The sequence below is a fragment of the Sarcophilus harrisii genome, chromosome 5 (genome assembly GCF_902635505.1).
Source record: "Sarcophilus harrisii chromosome 5, mSarHar1.11, whole genome shotgun sequence".
Classification (NCBI taxonomy): domain Eukaryota; kingdom Metazoa; phylum Chordata; class Mammalia; order Dasyuromorphia; family Dasyuridae; genus Sarcophilus; species Sarcophilus harrisii.
The window spans coordinates 271,653,446-271,672,528 of NC_045430.1; the positions used below are offsets into that span (position 1 = coordinate 271,653,446).

General features: G+C 40.8%; 1 protein-coding gene across 2 annotated transcripts in view; it reads left to right on the forward strand.

Annotated features, from left to right (window-relative positions):
* Positions 1 to 19,083, forward strand: part of JAZF1 (JAZF zinc finger 1) — a 235,255-nt gene that overhangs the window by 127,516 nt on the left and 88,656 nt on the right. The window lies entirely within an intron of this gene.

Genomic DNA, 19,083 nt, shown 5'->3' on the forward strand with positions numbered 1-19,083 from the left:
ACTGAGGACAGAGCAGCTTCCGCCGAGAAACAGGAGGAAGAACGCCTTCCGCTGCACCAGACCCTGCTTTCCTGGCGATTCCCCCAGTTTTACAGTTTTTTTTTTTTTCAGTCAAGAGCCTCAGGAAATATCAAAAGGTGCCAGAAATTGCTCCCCTTTCCCTCAGGGAGAACGGACCAATGCTAATAATATTTGGCAGCCTGCTCTCCTGTTTCTTTTCTGAATTTTCCTCCAATAGGGGTGAATCACAACTGACCTAATTTGCAGGTGCAGTTAGGAGAAGCCCTCAAATCCACCTCCTTTTTTTATAGCGTAGCAAACAGAAGCCCCGAGAAGGGGAATGGGTTTGTCCAGTGTCACACAGGCCCAGGTCGGAATTATGACTCAAACCCAAGTCCCCTGTGCCGCTGTGGCTCAGATTGGGTCCATACTGGTCTTGGGTTTCTCAGCTAGAACACAGACTCCTGTTTTTGCACTAGCAGAAGGTGGGCCCGGCCGCATCTGCTGCTCCGCCAGCCTCGCCACTTCCCAGTACAGTTCAAACAAGTTTCATTACTGGATCTGCAATAAAATCACTATAACTCACCCTCGGCCCGGCCCTTTCTTCACAAGCTCAACTCGGGCCTCGCATCTGCCTTCCAGAGGCCTTCTCGCCAGAACCTGAGAAGGTTCAGAAACGTCCCCTCCGTTTGTGTCATTGCTGAATGTATTATGGAGTGTTAACTGAGTGAATGAGAGACAGCGAGCCAGAGGAAGGAGAAGCGGCTCAAAACCAGGAAGAGGAGAGTTCAGGTTCCATCTTTGCCACATAGTGGTCAAACAAGCTTGTCCCTGGCCAGGTTCCTTAAATTCTCAGTGCTCTAAACACCTTTATGAGACTATAAATTATAAAGAAGGGACTGACTGACCTGATTGGTAGAGGGAGCTCCTCACCCACAAGCTCCCTAGAAAAGTGAAACCACAAACTCAGTCCCCATCCCTGCCCTCATGGAGGCAATAAGAGGCAGTGTGGTACTGCGGATATCATACCAGCACTATACTTACAAAGCCCCAAGTTCTCCATTTGACACTTAGCGACTATGAGCCCCCTGAGACTTCCTTTTGTCTTCTGTAACATGAAAAGGTCAGATGAGATTTCTTCCGAGGTCCTTTCCAACTCCAGACTGGTGACCTATCATCCTGAGAGTACTGTGGTGTAGAAGAGAGGCAGCCCAGGAGTCGGCACATCCTGGCGGTGGGACCCTGCACGATCCCCTTATCTTCACAGGACCCCCAAGAGACAATCTGAGGTCAAATGCTCTTGGGCAAGAGCCGACTTACGTTAGAAGAAGCTCCATCCTTGATGCTTCCCCGTGGCAAGGAAATCACAAGGTTGCCTTTCAGCATCCCTTTCAATGGCTCTGTTTTTTTTTTTTAACTGTTTTTTTTTCCTCCAGTCAAAAAGAGAAGTTTCTTTCCATGCCCTTGCCCAGCACCACCTCTATGGAAGGTACAGCCATGTGCCAAGAACCTTGTCCTAGCTTGGGGCAGCAAGGAGGGGAAGCGCAGCATCAGCCCCGTCCGGTAGCCATTGGCTCGGACGTTTGTGACAGAACGCAGAACCGCTGGCTCCAAGTGACCCGTCAGGCAGCAGATCCCATTTTTCTGCCTCCTCCTATTTTATGCATGCAGTGGCCATCGGTCATGTGTTTTTATTCATGTCCTCCTATCTTTACACACTGCCATCTGACTCATTTGGCGGTGGGACAAGACAGGCTGCCGGCACCTAATGCAAACAAGATGTGCAGATTTGAATTTCACTTTGCAGAGAGGGGAATGCCTTCTCCAGCCCCACATGGATTTATGCTTTTGGCTCAGTCTCCTTTTTCCCTTCCCTCGTTTTTCATCATTGCTTAGACTTAGAAGAATCAAACACACGCAAGATTTATCTGTCTAATACAAGAGTCTGTAATTTCATGGTAGGAGCAAAGATCACGAAGGGGCGCCCGGCCCTAGAGGGGACGGATGCAGGTAGGAAACCCCAACAGCAGCACTGCAACCGTCCCTCCCGTGATGTGGTTTGAAGCGGCATCTGGGAAGGCTGGGAGAGAAATGCTCACCAGGCTTGTCCACATAGGAGGACTGGAGGAGACGTGAGGAGGCTGGTTGGGTCCCCGACCATCCTTTCTTCTCTGTAACAGTTGGTCTGACATGACAGAGGACTTGATTTGAGTAATGGGTGTTTGACCATGTTAATATCACCTCGAGTTAAAACATATGTCCGTATGCTCAAGGAGACTTTTTAACCATAAAAGTCAATGTGTTTAAAATCTCCTGGTACTTCTCTCTGTCAGCATTTCTCTTGTACCTCTTCATCCTCCAGAGAGAGGCATTTTTTAAAATTTCCTTAAAGAAAGCATCATGGGAAAGTTTCAAATTCAGGGCCACTTGTAAGGAAGAAAAAAGAGAAGGAGGAAGAGGAAAAAGAGGAGGAAGAGGAATAAAAGGAGGGAAAAGAAGAAGAGGAGAAGGAAGAAGGAAGAAGATGATAATGATGAAGAAAAAGAATAACCAAGACTGTAACACTTTGGGCCTGTTAGAAGCTAAGGTCTCTGCTGAAATCCCCTGCCAAGGAGGCTTTAACCTTTGTGTGTGATCCAGACTCACGTACGCAGCACGGGTGTCCACAAATAAAACCCCGGAGCTGGCCCAGCTGTCTGAAGGGATCGAAACTGATAGGGCATCTCACATGTCTTTTCAAGCTGATAATGTTTAGGAAAAAAGTAGCACGTGCATCACATTTGTGTATATAAAGCCACACACAGAGCTTCAGCTATCAGGGAGAATTCCAGACTGTAAGATAGACTGGGAAAGAGCCATTCACCGGCCCTCCCCCAAGTTACTTTCCACGAGATTAGCTTGACCACTGTAACTAGCATCTTAAGGACCTGCAGATGCATGAACTGCCTCACTGGAATCCAAAGCAGCCCAGTCGGCCCCAAATATGCTGTGGAACCGAGCTCGGGCTTTTAGGGCCTGCTTAGGATCTAAGGTTGGTGGGGGGCAGGGGAGAAGCTAGAACTTGTAGATTTCTTTGCCATTGTCACAGAATGAATGCAGCAGAGTAGATGTGACCTGAGAGCAGAGGCTCCGAGTTCAAATCTTATCTTACTGTTTCCTAACTCTGTGACTTTGAGCCTTTGGACCTGTTTCCTTATTTGCAAAGTGATGGGATTGTACTAGGTAACCTTTAAGGTGTTCCCCTTCCAGCTGTCATTTTTCTCCTGTTTTTATTTTATTATACTAGAGAAAACATTTCTTTCTGATCTAGATCGATCTCTCTCTCTCTCTCTCTCTCTCTCTCTCTCTCTGTTTCTCTCTTTCTCTCTTTCTCTCTCTCTCTCTCTCTCTCTCTCTCTCTCTCATGCACACACACACACACATTGAATTTAAACCCCTTGAGGATACTGACTGCCACATTTCCTGGTTATACTCTCAGAACCCAGCCCACCAACTGATATACTATCAGCATTTCATAAAGATTTGTTCATGGGTTTGTCCCAGCACCTACTGCAGCTTGGATAATGAAATCATCGGTGGCATCTGGTTTTGGAGCAAACCAGATGACCTGGTTGCTTCCTCTGTATATTTTTCTTCTACCAAGATTGGGACTGAGACAGCAAGACAGAGACAGAGAGGGTGGGCTGTGGTGCATGGAAGGCTTAGTAAGAGCTTTCAGTTAGACATTTCTCTGACAAGGGCTGATGATTCACCTTGGTCCAGTCACTTAATCAAATTCCCTACTTTCAATTATGGATGAGCTGCCAGTCAGCATCTATGAAAGGAATTTTCACACCAGAAGTTCCTCACACTGTCCACATCACCAAATAAATTAAAATTAATTATGATTCCCCCACCAGGCCAAAGGGATGAGGTAGGAGGTAGCTTTATGAGAGTAGGAGAAAGAAGCTGGCCTGGAATTAAAATTCCACCTTGGATAATAAGCATGTCCATGTGACCTTGATTCATTTCCAATCAAAAAGCATAAGCACTGCTGTGTACTTACAGAACGACTTACAGAGACAAAAATAAAGAATTCTCCAAACTCTCTCATTCTTGCTTATTCCCAGAAGACCCCCCTCAGAGAGGTGACCCCAGATCCTCAGGGCTGCTCATTCCCTTTTGTCCATAACTTTTACCCTGGGTTCTGGGCTCGATGCTGATGTTCAGTGTGTTCTGCTAAAGAATGGAAGGTCAAAATCTGTGTTAGTTCCAACTTGAAAGGGTGGCTCGGGGTGAAAACACTTGGAGAACCAGAGTCAGCTATTTTATCAGAGGCCCCCAAAGCCTCACAATCTGTCTCAAGATGGGTATATGCAGGCTCGATTCTGCAGCCAGGGCCAAAGATCAAATTCCCCGGGATATCAGAAAAACTCCCCCATGAGCATGAGCACGAGCATGTTTACTGTTAAAAAGGGGAGTCCTGATTAAGAAGTACTTTTTACCATGGTGCTAAATACCAAAATGAAAGCCACAGAGACACGGATGTAAGCCCTTCCCCTTGCCTCTCCCCCAAAGCTGAACACGGACAGGAATGAATTTATGATCTCGCAAGCGTCAGAAGATAAGGCCCGCTCCACGTCTTCTAGGGATTTAAGAATTGTGCATCCAATATAGGAGTCAATAACCAATGTGTGTGCCCTGATTCTGCCCCCAAAGAAGCACTGGGTCTCTGTAGGGTCCAAAGATGAGCATGAAGGTCCATCTTGTTGTCAGAAAATCAGCTTCTCCACCGATTTGCCTCTTGTGTCAGAGTTGTTGGGGGCACCAAAAGGAGCCCCAGCAACACGCACAAGGTATTTTTCCCCAACTATATAGCCCTATGGACTTGTTATTCAACGGCCTGATTTCAATCCACATTTCCCAAAAAGGACGTTATTGGAGGAGAAATCGTTTAAACAAAAGTTACAATTGTAGGGATGCAATAGAGGAGGATGGAAAGTTTGTTAGACTTGGAACCAGTAAAAAGCTGATTTTCTCCCCCAACTCCAACCCTCTGTTATCCCCCACTCTGAGACTGATTCTCTTCAGATCTAAAATGGAGATAACAAATCATAGAAAGGAGCCAGGCAGTGGAGGATTTCAAATCCCTGCTGGAGGATTTTATAGCAGATCCAGCAGGAAATCAGGAGCTACTGCATTTTATGGAGTAAGAATGTGGCATGGTTAGACAAATCTGTCAACAAGCATTCATTAAGCACCTCCTGTCTGCAGACATTTTGCTAAATCCAGGGAATACAAAGACAGAAGGAATAAGGAATATGTTTCTGATTTCATAAACTTATGGGTCAGAAAATTCCTCTAACCAGCCCAGCTCTGTACCTTTCTTGCAGTTCATTGAGAGTTGCTTATTACATCAAGAGGTTAAGTGACTTTCCCAGGGTCTACAGCCTGTGGATGTCAGAGCAGAACTTGATCCTGTCCCTTCCTGGTTTTGAGGCCTGCTCTTTATTTATTGCCTCTCTACAAAAATTAAACAGAATTTCTCTGAACTCATCTCCTCATCTATGACATTAGGCTGATACAACCCCAGGCACTCACATAGGATTATTCTAATTATCTGAGGAGTAATGAGTACTAAGTGCTTTAGGAACCATATTTTATATAAATGATGCCTCTTATTGTTGTCAAACGGCCAAAAAGCCCTGCTCTTTCAGCATGTATCACTATGGATGAGGAAATTTGAGTAGTTAATTGACTTGCCTATGGTCGCACAGCTAGTTAAATGTCAGAAGCAGGATTTGAACTCAGATTTTGCCTCCTCTTGATGTCCAGTCCTCAATCTTCTATGCTATCTAGAACACCAGGGGTCTCAGTTGGCCAGGCCCTGGATAATACTGTGCTCAGACTATCCAACATGGTTCCTCTCCTGATTCTCAGGGAGGCCAACCCCAGCAGGCCCTGTCTACTCTCTATGCCGGGCAGAGTGAGGAGTGCCAACAGCCCATGTTGCAGTCTGATTCTTACAAAATGGTACATTTATGGGTGCTCTGTGAAAAGCCATCAGAAATCACAAGGGCCTGATTACCAGGAACAGAAAGCAGAGGCTTTTAGTTTATCTTCAGCCTCCTTTCTCACACCATTATAAATCACAAGCTCCTGACTACCAGGGACAGAAAGCACAGGCTTTTAGTTTATCCTCAGCCTCCTTTCTCATACCATCAGAAATCACAAGCTCCTGACTACCAGGGACAGAAAGCAGAGGCTTTTAGTTTGTCTTCAGCCTCCTTTCTCATACCATCAGAAATCACAAGCTCCTGACTACCAGGGACAGAAAGCACAAGCTTTTAGTTTGTCCTCAGCCTCCTTTCTCACTCCATCAGAAATCATGAGCTCCTGACTACCAGGAACAGAAAGCAGAGGCTTTTAGTTTGTCCTCAGCCTCCTTTCTCATACCATCAGAAATCACAAGCTCCTGACTACCAGGGACAGAAAGCAGAGGCTTTTAGTTTGTCCTCAGCCTCCTTTCTCACCATCAGAAATCACAAGCTCCTGACTACCAGGGACAGAAAGCACAGGCTTTTAGTTTGTCCTCAGCCTCCTTTCTCACTCCATCAGAAATCATGAGCTCCTGACTACCAGGGACAGAAAGCAGAGGCTTTCTCACCTGTTCCCTTTAGAACATGGAAAAACTTTGTGTAGACTCAAGAGCTGGATTTGAGATCCATTCAGGGCCTCAGGAAATGTGGATGTGCACATTATATGTATCTGAACAGCGACTGCTCTCCCCAAGCCACATTGAACATCAGCACAACAAGGAGGCATGGCGTGGATTAAACCCAGAAAATTCTTTTTTTTCTCTATGAAATTTAGGCTCCTCATCTATAAAATGAGAATCAAATATCCTATTAGAGAATAAATGAGAAAAAGAAGAATGAAAAGGCTCAGTGCTTTGTCCCTCCAGAAGTAATCATGACCCATCCACAATATCCAGTGTTGAGTCTCAGAAAGTTACCCGAGGATCCAGAATATAGTGACTGCTCACAGTCATGTGGCACCTGAGTGCACAAGGCAGGATCCTTGGGTCTTTGTGACGCCAGGTCCAGGAGTCTAACTTCCACACTGCCTTTTCCTCGTGCCCAGGAGGACAAAAATCGGATTTAGATCAGAATTCGGCATTCTTGTTCATAGTTTGCTTTCATTAAGCACTTTCTGTGTCAGGCACTGTACTAAGCACTTTACAAATACCTCATTTGATCCTCAAAACCTCCTTGTGAAGTAGGTACTCTTATCCCCATTTTACAGATGAGGAAACTGAACAAACAAATCAAGTGACCTGTACGATCACACATAGATAGGAAGTGTCTGAGACTGGATTTGGACTCAGAAGGAAGGGGACTAGCCTGTGTCCAATTGGAAGGAGTTCTATGAGGAGAGGGCCTGGCTTATTCTTGTTCATGGGCAACATCATTCACCCATCCTCCTTACTTTTCCTCATCTGTAAGGAAGGTACCCCATGCTCCCTTATGCCTCCTACAGTCCCTCTCTCCTTTCAGGCATCTCCCCCTGCAGCAGGTCTCTCCAGAGAACCCCTCTCCAGCCCCCTCATTATTAGCACCAAACCCCATCCCCAGTGCTTTTGGGGGACTTTTTATTGGATTGGGTGCCTGGAGGATCTCCCAAGAAGAATATCCATCCCCAAGGGCAGGATGCGCTCCTTGCTGCCCATATTTCCCCAGTGCCAAGAACAGCTGCAGACCCATTTTGGATTTGAGCCATGTCCCAGATTCAGCCTGAGAGCTGGGAATGGGAGTTGCCACACTGAGGCTCAGGGTTCCCAACAGTGCCCCGGGGAAACTGGGGAACCAGCTTATCCAAACTGGACTTGCCTCCCTGCAGGACCCATCACCCGGAATCCTAGGACCCTTCCTGTGAAAGGGGACAGAGCTCTGAGCTACCCACCCCCAGCCCTGGTTCCTCCTCCATGCTGGCTGCCTGGGATGAGAATTTCCTCTTGCTTCTTTGTGTTTTTCTTTTAAACCAGCCTTTCAAGGCTGAACATCTGACCGGAGAACCCCTCTGAATGGGAACTGAATGCACTTGCCATAAGCAGGAATTCCGCGTGTCTGTTACCAGGAAGGGCCCAAGGACTTGCACCCATTCATTTTGTTTCTGGGTCTTCACAGCACCTCACATGTGGTCTAAACCTTAGTAGCAGACACTTAAGATGCTGATAAAACCCCATTACTTTGTATGCATTTTGTTCCTCTCCTCATCCATCTGTCAGTCTCTCTGGCTCCCTCCCTATCTCTTGTCTCTCTCTTTTCCTATTTCTCTATCTCTGTCTTTCTCTCCCTTGCACTTTCTTCCTTTGTCTCTTTTTTTCTATCTCTGTGTCTCATTCTCTGTCTCTCTTTCTGTGTCTCTCTGGGTGTGTGTCTGTCTGTCTTTATCTCCCTGTTACTTCCTCCTTGTCTCTATCTCCATCTTTTCCTCCCATCCCCACTTGTTTTTTCTTGATTCTTTACTCTTTCTATCCTTAGAACTTAGCTCTAGTACATAGTAGGTGCTTAACCAGTACTTGCAGTTGATTGCTTGACTGACAGATGGTCTATCAGAACTGAAGACACAGTATACAGGTTTCTCACCGTTGCAGCCTGGATACACGGGTGCTACCTCAAGGAGCCAGAGAGACTAGGGAATGACTTACAGAGGTGACCCCGCTTCTCGGCACCTGCTTCCTCCATGACGAACGCCATCACTTTCGCCTCGTCGCGCCGCCGTCCTGGGTGCACACATGCAGGTTTTCTTGGTGGCTCCCTGTCCCATGTCACACTTCCCTTTCCACATCTGGTGTTACATGTCAGCGTGAGCAGTCTTTGCTTAGACGTGCTGAATAAAAGTTTTATTGTGTGTATCTAGAAGTCTGGAATAGTTTCACATGTTGTTCTTGGGGTTTTCAATTAGCACATTTTAATGAACAAATAGGGGGGTTCTTATTAAGAGGCTTTTTTATGATTTGCCATCGCCCTCTGGCTGGGTACGGCCCCCCTCTCCTGTTAATAAGTCATTAATTCCTAAGGAATTCCCTGGGAATCCATTAATCTTGCTTAGCTATGTAATTAGAGTAATGGAGGTCCAGGGCAAGGGCATATCTGGGAGAGGGGGTGCTTAGTTTAGACAATGGAAAATAGACTTGCTATGATAATCCTCTCAGAGAGGTTTGCTTTCTTCATAGGGTTGGTGGCAGGAATATCAGAGATGGCCTCAAACAGATCACTTCTCATGCTTCACTTAGGATATTTTGCGTCTCCTTCCGGCTGGCTTGTGAGTCTGGATATTGCTAGACACCTCCCTGGACGACCCCAAGCTTAGGCGAAACACGGGCCTGAATCCTTGCCCTGCTTGACACCCCAGGGACCTGGGGACAGAATTGTAGGTATCAGGGCTAAGGGGGAGACAACAAGAACTTAGCACCTCCAGCTCCCAGAACATCTTAGTCTCCCCTGCCCATCATGGCCTCCTGGATAAAACACAAACTTCTTAGCTTGGCAGTTAAGGCCCCTTCCGAATTGGGCTCCAGCCTTCCTTTTTAGCTTCCCTTCCATGCATTTGGAATAGTGCAGTGGAAGGAGCCCATTGGTTGGAGCAGAAGAGAATCTGGATTCCGATCGTGCCTCAGAAACTGACTACCTGTGTCACGTTGGACAAATCCCAGTAGTTTCCCTGGTTGTAGTTTGCCTTGTTTGTAAAATTGAGGGGAGTGAACCTGAGAGTTCTTCCAGTTCCAGATGTCTGGGCCTGTGATTTATCCATTTCATGGAGCAAAACGATAAAGGTCAATAAGTATAAATGATGCTTAGAATTGAGCACAGGACTTTATCATACAGGACACAAGATAGGAATGGTTCAGTTGGCAAGGTTTGGCTCCTAAGGGCCAGGCCTTCTTGGGAGAGGGGCGTGATGTGATCAGACAAGTGGATTTGGACGTGGCCTTTGAGGCTCACTAGCTGTGTGATCTGAGGCAAATCATTTAATTTCTCTGGACCTCAGTTCCGTCATCCCAAAAGTGGGGTGATAACACTAGTTCTCACCTCTCCGGGCTATTGTGAGTTCCTTATAGAATTTACAGGGCTTTATCAATATCAGTTATCATCCATTTCTCATTTTGGTTTGCTTTGGTTTTTATTTCTAGCCCATTGAAGGTTAAACCATTCGAATTGTGTGTCCTCTTTTCCTCATTATGGTTCTTTTTTGTTTGTGTGTGTGTTCTAATTTTAGTTCCAGTGAGTTAAGTCCACCTGCTTAACTCCTGCATCAATAATGAGTCTGTGTAGGGCAACATGGCCCTAGAGAGAAAAAAGTGACTGGATCATGCCCAGAGGAACTCTGTTTGGAGATAACACAGCTGGGAGGGCACCCCCAACTCTGTCAGAGAATTTGAGCAGTATTAGTAGAGCATGTGCATATTGTTATGTTATTATTGTCTCAGTAGTCAGTGCCATCTACCCGATCCCGCCACACTTTATTCTGTACTACTTGTTAGTTTAGGGGCTGGCTTTCAGCACTCTAGTGATGTGATTATCAATTGTGCTTTTGGGGATCAGAAATTTAGAACCAAGGAGAATCTTCAGGCTGACTCTGCTCCTTTCAGATCTGTAGGGAAATTTGGTCATTCACTCAATGTCCCACGGTCAGAATTTGAACTGGGTCCTCAGTCCAAATGCTTTCCCTTTCGCTGTATCTTTCTAGATTATTGTGTTCAAGTCTTGATGCTAGATCTCAGGAAGGCCATGATCAGAGAAGGCTTCAGGCTGTTTTCTAGTGCTTGAAACACTGTCCATGTGGAAAAGGGCTTTGAGTTCCTGGTGTCGGCCACCTGCCGGGCCAGAGACTTGTTCTGTGGCCCAAAGAAAAGTCTGGACGTTGGCGTCAATCAATACCATCATTGCTTCTGGAAAACACAGATCTCTTTGTTCTCCAGTGCATCAGCTGCTCTTCCCTGGGACTTCCTGGACCAGAACTAAGCCCTCTGCACTTAGTAGGTGCTTAATGAGTGTGTTCTCAGCCATACGCTTACAGATGCTATCAGGGTGACTTTCTCTTAACTTTTTCTCCCCTTCCTGTCCCCATTCTGCAGAATGCAGAACTGGAACCTCATGAGGTAGGATCTACTCCCCAGAATCCTCTGAGAGGGTAAAGGTCTGCCTCCAAGGAACGAGCTCCCCATCAAGACAAGTCTGCACGCTGAGCCTGCACAACCACTTGAGCGAGAGTCTATAGCAAAATAAGATGATTTCCGTGGTCTTCTCTTAGCTACAGAACTGGTTCCTACATCCCCCAAAATGGTCTGAGTGACCTGGCCTGCAGGCCCTATGAATCTGCTTAACTAATTAGAGATCTTAATGTATAATTAATAGCTGGTAATGGCTGCATGTATTTATTACCTCTCCTCTCTAACATCTGCATTCCGATACCTGAGGCGAAATTAATTAACCCAAAGCAGGGAGCGTACTGGGAATTTGAGGGAGTCCATGTTGGGGGTGGGCTCTGTCTCGACTCCCTGGGCAGCTCGGCTCCTTCAGAGAGCCAAGGCTTCTCGCAGTACCTACAACGCCCCAGAAAGACAAGTGACCTCAGTGTCCTAGAAGCTCGATCTAATAACTGGCTCACCTAATTGCACAAAATGACTAGGTGTGTGTGTCTGTCTGTCCTTTCCGTCCGTCCTGGCCCAGAGCAGAAGATTCCCAGCTTCTCCTTACCCCATCCTGGAGCCAGGCTAATGCCGGGCCAGAAGGGAGGTGGGCGTTCATCCCATGAACACTCGAGGAGAAAGCTAATTAAAAATCCGTTGAATACCAAAGGCATTTGGGGGAACAAATTACAGGCAGTCTGATGGGAAAGGCCTCTGTGAAATGTGGCCAAATGCATTAATTTAGTACTGCAATAAATGAAGCTATATAAATCACGTCTCTTTAAAAAAAAAATAATAACCCTCCAACTTGAAGGGAGGCAATGGCTTCATTTTCCCAGGAGCTGGAGAGGATGTGCCAGCAGGATGGCAGCTTTTTCCTATGACTTCACTAACCTGGCAGGGCCCCGAGGAAATCTGCACAAAGTGGGGATGTGTTTCCAGAAGCCACATATTCTGCCGGACCCCGGACCACAGGTGTTCCGGTCTGGCCATCTTTACTATAATTTAGTGCTTACTGTGTGCCAAGCTCTGCACAAAGTCCTGGAGACATAAAAAAGGAGGCAAAAGACAATCCCTGCCTTCATATAATAGGTGGTTGATAAATGCATGTTGATTGACTTAGTGATTATGAGAAAGAAAGCCTATGAAGCAAAGCCCATCCATGAAGCAGTCTCCCTTCACATCAGATGCACCATTCTGTACCCCTAGTCCCCCACCTCTGCTTAGAGGAAGATGGTGAGTTTAATCTTATGATCTCCAGAACCAACATTGTTCATAACGATTAACCTGAGTTCAGTTGCCTTTTAAGGCTTTTTATTATTGTTGTTGTTATTATTATTATAGTATCATATATAAAATATAAGATTGTTTTTTCACTATTTTTATTGTAGTCATTGTGAATATCATTCTCTTGATTCTGATTTCTGTGTGTTATTTCATTCTTGATTTCCTATGCTTCTTGGAATTCCTGATTCCTTATGCTGATAGATAGATAGAAAGATGAATGGGTGGATGGATGGATGGATGGACAGATGATTGATGATTTACTGTATGTAGACATACTGTATAGATACACACATACGCACACATACTGCATAGATATAAGCATGCATATATAGACACATAGTATATAGCTATACCCACATGTACACACACTATATATACATACACATACATATATAAACACATGTATATAGATACATACTGTATAGACATATACACACATATATACATACACTGTATAAATATATACACATATATAGACGCATACTGTATAGCTATACATATATGTACACATGCTACATATACATACACATACATATATAGACAAACTGTATAATTATACACACATGTACACATACTATACACAATACATATACACATGTATATAGACACACTGTATAGATATACACACATGAACACATACTATATATACTTATATAGACACATGTATATAGACATACTGTATAGATACACATATAGACACAGTATGTTATACTGTGTTATACTGTATAGTTATACACACATGTACACATGCTATATATACACACATACTTATATAGACATTCTATAGTATGTATAGCTATACACACATGTATATATACTATATGTACATACAGACATATATAGACACATGTATATAGATACATACTGTATAGCTATACACATATGTACACATACTATATATATATAGACACATACTGTATAGCTATACACACATGTACACATACTATATATACACACATACTGTATAGCTGTACACACATGCACACATACTATATACACATATAGATACGTATATAGACATATACTGTATAGCTATATACACATGTACACATAATATATATATATATATATATATATATTGTAACAACAAAATAGTTCTATCATAACAGTTATGTTTATTTATATACATATATGTATATATAGACATACATATACACACATATTATATATATATATATATATATATATATATATGTATACACATACACTGTGTGTGGCTATACACACATGTACACATACTATATGCACATGGACATACATATATAGACATACTATAGTATGTATAGCTATACACACATGTACATATACTATATATACATACATATATAGACACATGTATATAGATACATACTGTATAGCTATACGCACATGTATACATACTATACATACAGACATATATAGACACACATATATATAGATGCATACTGTATAGCTATACACACGTACACATACTATATATATACACACACATACTTATATAGGCACATACTATATAGCTACACACATGTACACATACTATATACACATGCACATACATAGGCTTACTATAGTATGTATAGCTATACGCACATGTATATATACTATACATACAGACATATATAAACACACATATATATAGATACATACTGTATAGCTATACACACATGTACACATACTATATATATATTTACACACACATACTTATATAGATGCATACTGTATAGCTATACACACATATACACATCCTATATACACATGGACATACATATATACACATACTATATAGCTATACACACATGTATATATATATTATATATACATACAGACATATATAGACACATGTATATAGATACCTACTATATAGCTATACACATATGTACACATACTATATATACATACGCTTACATATATATACTGGATAGCTATATGTACATACACAGTATATACACACACACACACACATACAGATACATAGACACATACTATATAACTATAAACACATGTATATATACTATAGATATATATAGACACATACTGCATAGTCACACATACTATATACACATGCACATACATATATAGACATACTGTATAGCTATACACACATGTACACGTACTATACACTTACATATATATACTGTATAGCTATACGCACATGTGTACACACACACTCTCTCTCTCTCTCTGTATATATATACACACACACACACACATACACATACATATAGACCCATACTATATAGCTATACACACATGTGTGTATATATATATATATATATATATATATATATAGATAGATAGATAGATAGATATAGATATAGATATAGATATAGATATACAGATATATATAGATATATATATATACTATATAGACATATATATATATATATATACTATATAGACATATATATATACTATATAGACATATATAGACACATACTGTATAGTCACACACATACTATATACACATGCACATACATATATAGACTATATAGCTATACACACATATATCTAGACATATATATATACATACCCTATATAGCTATACACACATGTATATATACTATATATACATATAGATATATAGACACCTGCATATAGATACATATATATACACACAAACACATACACATACATATAGACATACTGTATAGCTATACACACATGTATATATATTATAGACATATATAGACACATACTGTATAGTCACACACATACTATATACACATGCACATACATATGTAGACAGACTGTATAGCTATACACACATATATATAAACACACATATATACACACACTATATAGCTATACACACATGTACACATACTATACACTTACATATATATACTGTATAGCTATACACACATGTGTACACACTCTCTCTCTCTCTCTCTATATATATATATATATACATACACATACACATACATATAGACCCATACTATATAGCTATACACACATGTATATATACTGTAGACATATATAGACACATACTGTATAGTCACACACATACTATATACACATGCACATACATATATATACACCCTATATAGCTATACACACATGTATATATACATATAGATATATAGACACATGTATATAGATACATATTTATACACACACATACACATACATATAGACATACTGTATAGCTATACACACATGTATATATATTATAGACATATATAGACACATACTGTATAGTCACACACATACTATATACACATACATATGTAGACAGACTGTATAGCTATACACACACATATATATAAACACATATACATACACACACTATATAGCTATACACACATGTATACATACTATATATACATACAGGTGTGTATATATAGACACATGTATATAGATACATATATATATATATATATATATATATATATATATATATATATATACACACACACACAAACACATACATATAGACATACTGCATAGCTATACACACATGTATAGATACACTATATAGATTTATATAGACACATACTGTATAGTCACACACATACTAAATACACATGCACATACATATGTAGACAGACTATAGCTATACACACACACATATATAAACACATATATATACACACACACTATATAGCTATACACACATGTATACATACTATATATACATACTAATATATATAGACACATGTATATATATAGACACATGTATATATATATATATATATATGTATATATATATATATAGACACATGTATATATACACACACATACATATAGACATACTGTATAGCTATACACACATGTATATATACACTATATAGACATATATAGACACATACTGTATAGTCACACACATACTATATACACATGCACATACATATATAGACAGACTATAGCTATACACACATGTACATATACTATATACACATGGACATACATATATACACATACTATATAGCTATACACATGTACACACACTATATATACATACACACACACTGTATAGCTATATACACATGTACATATACTATATATACATACACATGTAATGGGCTGAGGCTTGAGTTGATGCACTGAGGTCCCAAGCACGTGAGGCTAAATAGTAATTGGGCTATACTTTATTAATATACATGCTTGGATAAAGAATGGTCCCTGCCCACTCTCTGTGCAAGTCCTGATGTGCTGTATAGGAAATGACAATTTTGGTGGGTGGAGGCAGAGAGACAGGAAGAGAGGCTGGGAGAGATTGGGCCTGGGTTCTATGCTCGTAGCTGCTAATCTAGCTAGCTTCTTGACTCAGCTGCACACATTGCTATTGCCCATTCTCTTCCACCCCCGATCTTTCTTCACCGAGAATAAAGATTGATGATTTTCCCCTAACCTGAATTCCTGACTCAGGCTGATTTTAAAATACGCGATCTTCACATACACATACATATATAGACATGTATATAGGCACATACTGTATAGATATACACACATAGACACATATTATATATACATATACACATACATATATAGACACATGTGTATAGAATACTATATATAGACACATACCGCATACACACATATGTATACAAACTATATATGCATACACATACATATATGCACATGTCCAGACACCATACACAGACATATATATTGTGTGTGCATACTGCATACATATAAACATGCACATATACGCACATATATAAACACATAGTGTATATACATACACACATTTGTACACATGCTATATATACATATACCTATGTATATATGTGTGTGTATGTATATATATATATATATATATATATATATATATATATATATACATACACATGTATATATACACACAGAGATATATGCACATATATAGACATGCTGTATAGATATACACATATGTACACATACTATGCATGCATACACACATGTGCACATGTATACATACACCATATACACACATATGTATACATACTGCATAGATATACATATATGTATATATACCACATAAACATATACATATATAGACACAAACTATATGGACATATACATGCATATACACGTGTGTATAGGCACATATTGTATAAACATACATATGTATACACATATTATTTATAAGTACATATATGCACATGTGTAGACACACTATAGATATACACATACGTACATGTACATATATAGACACATGCTATAGGGATATACACATATGTGCACATGCTATATGTATATATATTCACATGTATAGACACAGGCTATATACACACATATATGTGTGCATGTTGTATACACATACATATATGCACATGTGTATAGACACTATATACACATATGTGTGCATATACTGTATATACCGTATAGATATAAACATATATATGCATGTTTATAGACACTATATACACGTTTGCAATATAGTATCTATAAATGTGCATATACATGCACATGTATGTAGATGCATACTGTATAGACATACACATAGTATATATATATATATATATATATATATATATATATATATATACATACACATACATATATGGACATGTGCTATGTAGATATCCACACATGCACATACGATCTATAAATGCACATATGCACATGTATGGGCATACTATGTATACATACACATATGTATGCAGACATACTGTATCGATATGTGTACACATATATGTACGCATACATATATTGCACATGTATATCAACAATGCTGCAGATATATACACACGTGTATACATATCATATAGACATACATATATGCACACAGATACATACCATATAGATATATACACGTGTGTGTATGCATACTATATATATGTATACACACACACACTATATACACAAACACCAGACACACATATATATGCTCATATATGTCAGTGTTTTTCAATGTATATTCTGGTAACCAAGCAGTGGTTTGCTGGCACTGAGGAGTTTCCTCTATGACTCTTATGCTGTAACTTAGAACAAATTGCCCAGTAAAGCTGCCTGAGAGTAACCCCTCCACCACCCAGGACTCGATTTGTTCAGCTGTTCTCTTATCAATTTCAGAGAAATAAGACTCCCCTGTAGAATGGAGAGGCCCTCTTTGACCATCAGAACATCCTCCAGAAGCTGTGGATATGATTAATGATAGATTGGAGAATGCAAGGGGAAGATTTCCAGTGAGAGAAGGGAGAAAAGAGAAGATCCTGGAGTGGTAGAAGTAGATGAGACTGATGTGAGAGAGTGGAAGGAATGCTGTATTTGGGGGTAGCTAGTTGATGTAGTGGTTGGAGCACCAGCCCTGAAGGCAGGAGGATGTGAGTTCAAATCAGACCTCAGACACTTAACAGTTCCTTGCTGTGTGACCCGGGGTAAGTCACAACCCCAGTTGCCTCAGGAGGAAAAAACGAATGCTGTATTTGAAATTAGAAAACCTGGCTTCAAATCCCTCACTCCTTGTACTGCTGTAGGCAGATTACTTCTCCCTTTGGACCCGTTTTCTCATTTGTAAAGTAAAGGGGTTAAGCTAAATTGGGGTTCCTACTTTAGACCCTTCTGTGGACATTTGCTCAGAACATGTTTAAAAATACACACACACACACACTTCTTACAATTGCAAAGGAGACCAAGGTTAGTGAAAATAAAGGTTTCTTTTTTTTCCCCACCCAAGTTCATGGAGGCCCAGAAATCTCTCTCTGCACTGTGAAGCC